The sequence below is a fragment of the Oncorhynchus tshawytscha genome, linkage group LG09, assembly GCF_018296145.1.
Source record: "Oncorhynchus tshawytscha isolate Ot180627B linkage group LG09, Otsh_v2.0, whole genome shotgun sequence".
Taxonomy (NCBI): domain Eukaryota; kingdom Metazoa; phylum Chordata; class Actinopteri; order Salmoniformes; family Salmonidae; genus Oncorhynchus; species Oncorhynchus tshawytscha.
This window is the reverse complement of record NC_056437.1, coordinates 70,721,756-70,731,037: the sequence shown is the minus strand read 5'-3', so window position 1 is coordinate 70,731,037 and position 9,282 is coordinate 70,721,756.

Genomic DNA, 9,282 nt, shown 5'->3' with positions numbered 1-9,282 from the left:
AGAGGGCATACTGAAACGGGTGTCAGTCCCACCCATCACTGTAAAGTAGCATTCAGGTGCAACACCTGTTTTTAGTAAACTGTTTTTCATAAGCATGCATGGATAGGCCAACTTCAACAGCCAAAAAGTAATAGCCTACTATAATATTTTAACAATAACCTATTAATACAAAGAAACATTCAAAAAGAAAACGGTATGCCTCGTCCTAGGTCGTTTTTCCCGAATAGACTATAGCCTAGGCATATAATATGGAGATATACAAATCCAAGATTATGTGGCGCTTCTTCCCTCACATGTCTCTCTACCTCTCCTCTGATAAGTGTTTACATTGATGTAGCCTATGACTGGGTGATGCTAAAGTGGATGATCTAAAGTGTTTTTTTCCCACGAAAATAGCAGAGGATCGGCTCCCACTCAAGTATGCCTGATCGTAACAGCGCCCCTGTCACGTGGACAAGCCCGGTGACCATGCATATCCGCTGCAGTGTTTATTAGTGTTGACACTCCTCTCACGCTCTCTGGCTGGCAGACCCGTCTGTTTGAATGTCTGTGCCATCTTACACCCATAACACCGTCCACTGTGCCATAGCGCTCACATGAAGCACCGGGGACCCTGCGACAAAATATGCACCTAAGGATTATATATATGTTTTACATAATGCTATAATAAAACCGCGGGGTAGTTAAATAGTCTTTACGTTATTTTATTTATGGAATTCTTCTCAATAATGGTAATGAGGTTTTAATGTTTTCTTCTGCATGTCACATGGATGCTGATCCAATGGAGGATAGTGTGAGAGGTTTCCTCTATTTTTGTTATTTAACTAGGCACGTCAGTTAAGAAAGACATCTTATTTACAATGACGGCCTACCAAAAGACAAAAGGCCTGCGGGAACTGGGCTGTGATTAAAAATAAATGTATATAAATATAGAACAAAACACACATCACAACAAGAGAGACAACACAACACTACATAAAGACAGACCTAAGACAACAACATAGCAAGGGAGCAACATATGACAACACAGCGTGGTAGCAACACAACATGACAACAACATGGTAGCAACACAAAACATGCACAAACATTATTGGGCACAGGCAACAGCACAAAGAGCAAGAAGGTAGAGACAACAATATATCACGCAAAGCAGCTACAACTGTCCGTAAGATTGTCCATGATTGAGTCTTTGAATGAAGAGATTGAGATAAAATGTCCAGCTTGAGTGTTTGTTGCAGTTCGTTCCAGTCACTAGCTGCAGAGAACTGAAAAGACTAGGGACCCAGGGATGTGTGTGCTTTGCTATGGACTGTGCATTATGGCATAGCTTACAATGTTGTTATTTTATTGGAATTAATTCATTATATTATTTTCTTAAGGATATAGTGAATTTTAAAATAAACTTGATGTCCAAACACACTGTGCCTATACAACATGACCCTATTATTATTATTTTTAAATAAGGACACATTGGATACGATCATAAAACACTACTAGCTGGACTAATTACTTAGTATTTTGAGAATGAGACATGCTTGATTATAAACTGGGTATTTCGAGCCCTGAATGCTGATTGGCTGACAGCCCTGGTATAAGAACTGCCCATAGCCGTGGTATATTGGCCATGTACCACAACCCCTTGTGCTTTATTGCTTAATTACATACCAGAGAAGAGAGGTATAACATTTGCACCATTTGACTATAGTCAAAAATGGTACATCTCTTCTCTGTTGTCCAACGTCTGCAGTATGGTTGAGCCCACCCATTTACTGCCGATGAGTCACGCGAACAGTAGGTTGGGAGGCGGCAAGCCTCGCTATGTGACCTACTTTTACTTCAGTCACGTCTTCACTGAGATGCTCCAAGATACTCAACTAGTCTAAAGAAGGCCAGTTTTATTGCTTCTTTATTCAGGACAACAGTTTTCAGCTGTGCTAACATAATTGCAACAGGGTTTTCTACTGATCAATTAGCCTTTTAAAATGATAAACTTGGATTAGCTAACACAACGTGCCATTGGAACACAGGAGTGATGGTTGCTGATAATGGGCCTCTGTACCCTATGTAGATTTCCAGCTACAATAGTCATTTATAACATTAACAATGTCTACACTATATTTCTGATCAATTTTATGTTATTTTAATGGACAAAAAAATAGCTTTTCTTTCAAAAACACTTAGAAATGTCCTTGTTTTTGAAAGAAAAGCTTCTTTTTTTTGTCCATTAAAATAACATCAAATTGATATATATATAGTCCACTACAGTTGGCCAACAGGACTATCATTTTTCTCATAGCCTATGTAAAATAATAAAAAGCCTAATCTAGTTTTCAATTGTCTAAACGTTCCATCATCAAAACCGCCACTTGTATATTGTTAAACTCGAATCCCTTAAAAGTCTCAGTGAAGACATAACTGAAGTAAAAGTAGGTCACATAGCGAGGCTTGCCGTCTCCCAATCTACTGTTCGCGTGACTCACCGACAGTAAATGGGTGGGCTCAACCATACTGCAGACATTGGGCAACAGTATAGTCAAATGGTGCAATGCAAATGTTATACCTCTCTTCTCTGGTAAATAATTTAGCAATAAGGCACGAGGGATTGTGGTATATGGCCAATATACCACGGCTATGGGCTGTTCTTACACACTGGTGGAGTGCCTGGACACAGCCCTTAGCCGTGGTATATTGGCCATAAACCACAAACCCTAGAGGTTTCCTTATTGCTAATTTAAACGGGTTACCAAAGTAATTAGAGCTGTAAAAATACATGTTTTGTCATACCCCTGGTATACTGTCTGATATACCAAGGCTGTCAGCCAATCAGCATTCAGGGCTTGAACCACCCAGTTTTACATTTTCTTTTGGTAGCCATCATTGTAAATAAGATGTCTTTCTTAACTGATGTGCCTAGTTAAATAACATAAATAGAGGAAACCTCTCACACTATCCTCAATTGGATCAGCATCCATATGACATGCAGAAAAAAACATTAAAACCTTCATCACCATTCTTGACAAGAATATCTAATGGTCAATTAGCCTTTTAAGATGATAAACTTGAAATGGCTAACACAACATGCCATTGGAACACAGGAGTGATGGTTGCTGTGATGATTCCATTAAAAATCAGCCATTTCCAGCTACAATAATCATTTATAACATTAACAATGTCTACACTGTATTTCTGATCAATTTGATGTTATTTTAATGGACAAAAAATGTGATTTTCTTTAAAAAACAAGGACATTTCTAAGTGACCGCAAACATATATATAGTACCAGTCAAAAGTTTGGACACACCTACTCATTCAAGGGTTTTTCTTTATCTGTACTATTTTCTACATTGTAAAATAATAGTGAAGAACGATTAAATAATACATATGGAATCATGTAGTAACCAAAAAAAGTGTTAAACTAAAATATTTTATAGTTGAGCTTCTTTAAAGTAGACACCATTTGCCCTGATGACAGTTTTGCACACTCTTGGCATTCTCTCAACCAGCTTCATGAGGAATGTTTTTCCAGAAGTCTTGAAGGAGTTCTCACATATGCTGAGAACTTATTGGCTGCTTTTCCTTCACTCTGCGGTCCAACTCATCCCAAACCATCTCAATTGGGTTGAAGTCGGGTGATTCTGGAGGCCAGGTCATCTGATGCAGCACTCCATCACTCTACTTCTTGGTCAAATAGTCCTTACACAGCCTTGAGGTGTGCTGTGTCATTGTCCTGTTGGAAAACAAATTATAGTCCCACTAAGCACAAAACAGATGGGATGGCCTATTGCTGCAGAATGCTGTGGTAGCCATGCTGGTTAAGTGTGCTTTGAATTCTACATAAATCCTGACAGAGTCCCCAGCAAAGCACCCTCACACCATCTCACCTCCTCCTCCATGCTTCATGGTGGGAAGCACACATGCGGAGATCATCCGTTCACCTACTCTGTGTCTCACAAAGGCACGGACTCATCAGACCAAAGGACATATTTCCACCGGTCTAATGTATTTTGCTTGTGTTTCTTGGCCCAAGCAAGTCTCTTCTTATTATTAGTGTCCTTTACTAGTGGTTTCTTTGCAGCATTTCGACCATGAAGGCCTGATTCACGCAGTCTCCTCTGAACAGTTGATGTTGAGATCTGTCTGTTACTTGACCTCTGTGAAGCATTTATTTGGGCTGCAATTTCTGAGGCTGGTAACTCTAAGGAACTTATCCTCAGCAAAAGAGGTAACTCTGGGTCTTCGTTTCCTGTGGCGGTCCTCATGAGAGCCAGTTTCATCACAGCGCTTGATGGTTTTTGCGACTGCACTTGAAGAAACTTTAAAAGTTATTGACATTTTCTGGCTTGACTGACCTTCATGTCTTATAGTAATGATGGCTGTTGTTTCTCTTTGCTTACTTGAGCTGTTCTTGCCATAATATGGACTTGGTCTTTTACCAAATAGAACTATCTTCTGTGACCACCCGTACCTTGTCACAACACAACTGATTGGCTCAAACGCATTAAGAAGGAAAGAAATTCCACAAATGTACTTTTAACAAGGCACACATGTTAATTGAAATGCATTCCAGGTGACTACCTCATGAAGCTGGTTGAGAGAATGCCAAGAGCATGCAAAGCTGTCATTAAGGCAAAGGGTGGCTACTTTGAAGAATCTCAAATCTCAAATATATTTTGATTTATTTAACACTTTTTTGGTTACTACATGATTCCACATGTCTAATTTAATAATTTTGATGTCTTCACTATTATTAAAGTCAAAATAAATAGTCAAAATAAAGAAAAACCCTTGAATGAGTAGGTGTGTCCAAACTTTTGACTGGTACTGTATATAGCTACTCATGCGCAAACATTCATCTCTCATAAGTAGGTGTGGTTAGTTACAAGATATGGGCATATTGGCCCTCCTCATTCACAAGGTGTAGGCTGTATGCCAAGTCTCTCTCTCTAAAAACCTACTGGAAGGTAGCTCTCCAGGAAGTGTTGGAACCATTCTATACATACATAAACAGACAGATAGACAAGACAGAGACAGGCAGACACAGTTGATACATCAAATTAAGAAATAGTCTATGCACCTGACCATGCATAAGCTATAACAACATTTTTTGTATAACTTGACCACTGACATATTTAGCATGGGAGGTCGATGTTAGGTTACTGTTACATTTTGTAGTTCTGCAACACAGCAACATAACACTACACTACAAAAAACAACAGCAATTGAATGGGCTACCGAAACAGTGGTTAGGTGTGTGACCTGAGAATTGAAAAGGTAAATTGGTAGCATGTTGAAAAGTATAGCCTGAATTATTAAAATTAAAATAACATTTTTTTTAAATTAAGGTAGGCTGAATTCTCAACCTCATCAAGCAAAATATGGACATTTTGAAGGTGCAATTCCCAGTGTCTAAATTAAGGCTGTCCAAAGTCATAATTTGAAGTGCCTCATAAAAGCCTGTATGGCAAGGTTCTCAAAGGAATCAAATTGTGAAGAAACCTTTTTCATTTATGGTCTCAAAAGTCGCCATGGTGTGCTGACAGTGTTTTTTTTTTTTCCAAACGTCATTCATTCAAGGCGAGCCGGTGATCAACAGAGACGGAAACACTGAACTGCTGCAGCATGCATGCGCGTGCATGGCACACAAGAATTTCTTCACAAGGACGGACACTGGCACCGCTGGTGGCACATCTGATAACCAGAGCACGGCTCGGGGATGGGTCGACACAAACAACTCTTGATTACTAAAGGCACGAGATATGATACGCTCTTTATTTGTTTGACCCTTAAGGTGATGCTCTGCCCTAGACTCAAAACAGATATGGCAACATCAATCATCAATCAAATGTATTTATAAAGCCCTTCTTACATCAGCTGAGGTCACAAAATGCTGTATAGAAACCCAGCCTAAAACCCCAAACGGCAAGCAATTCAGGTGTAGAAGCACGGTGGCTATGAAAAACTCCTTAGAAAGGCCAGAACCTAGGACGAAACCTAGAGAGGAACCAGGCTATGAGGGGTAGCCAGTCCTCTTCTGGCTGTGCCGGGTGGAGATTATAACAGAACATGGCCAAGATGTTCAAATGTCCATAGATGACCAGCAGGGTCAAATAATAATAATCACAGTGGTTGTCGAGGCTACAACAGGTCAGCACCTCAAGAGTAAATGTCAGTTGGCTTTTCATAGCCGATCATTCAGAGTATCTCTACCCCTCCTGCTGTCTCTAGAGAGTTGAAAACAGCAGTATGCTGAACAAATAGAACAAGTAGCCAGTTAAAGCCTATAAACCAATCTGTGTGATATTCGTGTGCCTTATAAAGGGAATAATAACCTATTAGTAGCTTATGATTCTTCAAATTATTTCACTTATAGCAATAGAACTTGGAGCACAAAACGTGCATCTCCGGATCATCCCCAAATATGGAGTTTGGCAACATGCACTGGGTTTCTTCATCTCATCTCTGGGACAGATCTTGTGGAGCTGCTGGCTATAGTACAGACCTTTACTGAACACCAAACTTTCCTACCCCAAAAGATGAGATAGGCTTTTCAGATCATACTGTCTGGGAAACTAGCTGATGGGGACATTGGCTCTCCAGGCCAAGGTCACCCCTGCCCAAATAGGCAGACAGTGACAGGTAGTAAGAGATGGCTTAGATGATAAGGAGGTCACAATTAAAGAGACATATAGCATTACGAATATAGGCCACCCATCTCCCTGTGCTTATTTATCGTCACACAAGTGCTCATTATGCACACGTAAAAGACATGACCGACATTCCTGTTTAGGTCTATTTTTGATAATGTGTGTTCTCTTATGTTAATCAATTTAGTCAATACATAACTAATGTTGGTTTGGGGGTATTTAAGGTGGATTGTGTTTTTTAAGCAAACCTTTTGTATTTGATTTCCAGTTGTTACGCTTCAAATGTTATACATTTACTTAATTGATAATGCCCGAGAAACCGGTGTTTGGAGGATATATTGCCGCTTCGAGGGCATTATCACATTATACAACGGGTTACCAACATATTCAAAATGATGATTATTTTAATGAATTTATTCATACTATTTCATCCTTCCACAATATATAATCTTGACACAAATCTGGGGTTACTAAGCAAACCGGCTGGTCACGAGTCGTTCAGTCTTTTTGATTTGTGTCTATGGACGCGACCCAGTCGTTCGTTCTAAATGTTCCAATTGCCATACTTGCTGGCAACATTCTTATCCCTTGCTTGCTAGCTAACCAGATATGTCTAATTTACAGTCACGTCACAAAGTGCAGCAAGAATAACAGCAAAGTAGCCGCATTTGCATTTGTTTAAGCTGTTTTCTAGTGACACTTATTTGGATAGGTCCATAGCAATTAGCTAGTGAATCGCGATTTAGCCTGGCATAGAAAATGTGGTCACTCATCAGGACACTGTTGTTCAGAGGAGCTAGCCAACAACACAGCTAACACAATCACTTCAAACTGAAGCTGGAAAAACTACAGTAGCTGCGATTCGTTTCGTTTTACAATTTTTCAATTGACATGTCTTTGTATATATCCATAAAAATTGTGCCACCTGATTCATGATTTAGACTGGCTGAGAAAAGCTGCCTGCCTCTGTCTCTTCCCAACTCGTTCATTACTATGGGACAGCTGGAGGTCGAATTTGAACATTGAAACAATGTTGCAAATGTCAGAAAGATAAATATCTGCTGTTGAAAACTAAATGTTAGTCTAAAAGTAATGTGAGCTAATGTCTTGATGCTTTTTATAGTGGAGATCAAGTTTATAAAATGCTTGGCTGGGCTGATGAGACAGTGGATTGCGCAGTCAGATGGAACAGAGTAAATAAACATTTTAACTTTAGCCGGTGGTAATTTGTGGAATAGACACCGGCTGGAATGCGGTTTTAACAAATCAGCATTCAGGATTAGACCCACCCTGTTGTATAATGAATCATAATGCACTGTCAAGACTTCTGTAGGGCTTAATCGTGGGTCTGATATACAGTCTCCAAAGGGATCATCATCAATCTATAGAAAATAATGAATTTAAGGCAAATTATTTAGGACTACCCTAATTTACAGAGTTGTGGACTCCAGTTACATGACAACAGTCACAAATTTGATGACTTGAGAGTGGACTTGATAGAAAAGAAATAACTTGTGACTTGACTTGGAGACTCAAGATTCGGGAATCGACATTGACTTCAAACTGATGGCTTGAAATTATTTTGCCAGGTTTTGTAACATTTTGTCACTCATTTTGTTGCACAAAGTCTCCATGGATTACTCTCCACGCAGCATCATCCTTGTCCATCATCCCAGGACAGGTGAGTTTGCGAACAGATTGCTGATTTGTAAAGCTATAGGATCCGGTGCAGCACAAACGTCAAATTGTAGGGAGAGAGGATTGCCATAATAACTCACCATAGGCGCGTCTCTCCAAACTCCTGCCAGTGGAGAGAGAGCGTTTTGCCTGTTTAAAAGTTTGTGGTTGCTTTCACAAGTAACATAAATGCATATGTGGTAAATCTATATTCCATCTAATCCTACAATAATTGTTAGCGTTTCAACATTCCATCCCGGTAACTTTTATTTCAACACGTTTCATGTTTGATTCCATACATGTTCATTTAGCCTACCGTTACTTAGCCTCTGCGTGGGAGCGATGTTTATTGTGCACGTGAACATTAGCAAGACCCACGAGGTAGAAGTTCAGTTTATTTCAATTCAATGTATGGTTTCCTTTGTTCATATTTCACGGGCTATGTCAGAATTCCGTGTGTCTGTGTCCTACTTCTGTCATTCTGGTTGTGCGTAATAGGAGTATGTGGGCATAGAAATAGGCTACGTGGGCTGCACGCCATGCTTTGGAGTCAGTACGTTGAATAAGATAAAATCATTGTTCCATGCATGAATGGTGATGAAATATCATTAGTAATCATAATTATAATGTAACAATGGATGTGGAATATGCATTTTACATTGTAGAACTAGTTTATTGGTTGTAATTGCCAATTGGGTAATTGTGTGGTCCTGGGAGGGGCCAAGTCCCTATACAGTGTATTCGGAAAGTATTCAGACCCCTTGACATTTTCCACATTTTGTTACGTTACAGACTTCTTTAAAAAAATCCCCTCATCAATCTACACACAATACCTTATAATGACAAAGTAACAACAGGCTATTAGACGTTATTGCAAATGTATAAAAAATCAACTGAAATATCAAATTTACATAGTTATTCAGAACCTTTACTCAGTACTTTGTTGAAGCACCTTTGGCAG